The sequence below is a fragment of the Trichechus manatus genome, unplaced genomic scaffold, assembly GCF_000243295.1.
Source record: "Trichechus manatus latirostris isolate Lorelei unplaced genomic scaffold, TriManLat1.0 scaffold00050, whole genome shotgun sequence".
NCBI lineage: Eukaryota > Metazoa > Chordata > Mammalia > Sirenia > Trichechidae > Trichechus > Trichechus manatus.
Window position 1 is genome coordinate 9,946 of NW_004443986.1, and position 1,787 is coordinate 11,732.

The window sequence follows — 1,787 nt, forward strand, 5'->3', positions numbered from 1 at the left end:
ATATATGAAAAACATCTGTTTATTGAATTGAAAGAGAATTTATGAAACCTTTTGCTTGTCAAGCTTCTGAAGACTACTTAACATTGGTAGGTGAAGCTAGATGATGCTGTTCCAAAATGTATGTCTGTTCATCTATGTTCTCCCCCCTTGCAGAAGAGTCTCCTGGTTCCAGAATAGATCAGATCTTGGCTCCTTTTCTGGATGTTTCAAAGATGCAAAAGCACGTAGGATGGAATGGGTGGTTATTTCCAACTAAGATCAAGGGGAAGCAAAGAAAAATGGGACAGAAAGAGCAAACAAGGAAGGGAAGGATTCTAGACCAGTAACTTGGGGTCAACACCATGGCTAGGTTGTTAGAGAGAAGAGCTATTTGTGCATAGGATGTGGATTGATGCAGGAAGCAGTCCCGATCCAGATACCCTAGGGCTGTGGTGAGGGGCTTTGGAAAAATTGCTACAAGGGTGTAAGATGAAAGATATATTACACTAAATAGCAATGAGTTGTCCTTCAGGGTGAAGGCAACCTTCCTAGAGAATTTCTCACAGAGAGGAGATGCATCTTCCCTTGCGCCTTGAGATTTCTTGCAGACTGAGGAAATCAGCATGTGGAACTTGTGTGAGACAGGCCACTGACCACTTCTTTATTATTTTTTTTTAATTTATTTTTTAGTTTTTGCTATATCCTTCCTCTGTATAACTGCTTAATTTCTACTTCCTTTGGTCAGAATTTTCTTTGCCTGTCTGTTTTTTCCCTTCTTTAAATAGGTCTTACAGGGAATTAGCCAAGTAGGGGATTTTCATCCTATTCTCTTTCTTCTTCCAGAGCTTGGAATTTTCAGAAAACTATGAAGAATGTATTAAGTAAAATTCCAATACATGTTAGCAAGGGCATAAAAAAAAAAAAATGTTTCTAAGACAGTCTTATGAAGTCAAAGAACAAGCCAGAGGTGAATTATTCTTAATGAATAAGCAATACCTGCTGAATTCTAGCTGTTGCAGTTGAAGAAAAGTAAGCAAGAGAAAACACAAAGTAATTCCTGCAAGCAATCATATTCCCACTGATTGATTCCTAGCTCAAGCAGAGCAAATCAGGATTTTCCATAAGCTCAATGAGTCTCCAAAATATGCCTTTGTGTTAGCTCAGCTACTACCAACCACCACATTCCTTAAGCATCCTCAATGTTTTGACAATAATAGTAAATGCTTTCAAAGTTAAAATACATGCATACAAAAAGATGTGCTACATATCAACACTTGAAAACTTTTCACTAGTGCTAGAAGATCCTAATTTTATGTCCTAATGGTTAATATGGATTAAACACAACAGATAAAAAGCATAATTGAAATATCATTTGGGCTCTCTGGCTGACTTAGCACCAAATCACCGATAGATGAGGGAAAAATCTCACAATATTAACCAAAATTCCCTCAAATTAAAATTAAGCCAATCAATTTCCAAATGTAGAAGGTATATAATTAGAGCAGGGGTTCTCATCCAGGGAAGATTTTGCCCCCAAGGACATTTGGAAATGTCTGGAGAAAATTTTGCTTGGGACAATTGGAGAAGGGAGGACTACTGGTATCTAGTGGGTAGAGACCAAAATACTGCTAAGCACCCTCCAATACACAAGATAGCCCCTACCCCCTGCCCCCACAACAAAGAATTATCAACCCAAAATGTCAGCAGTGTCAGGGTTGAGAAATCCTGAATTAGAGTTATCTTAAAGTCCAATTTTTTTTCCAGAAAAGAAGCCCTTTCTGGTCTGTAATAATAAAATCATAACAGCA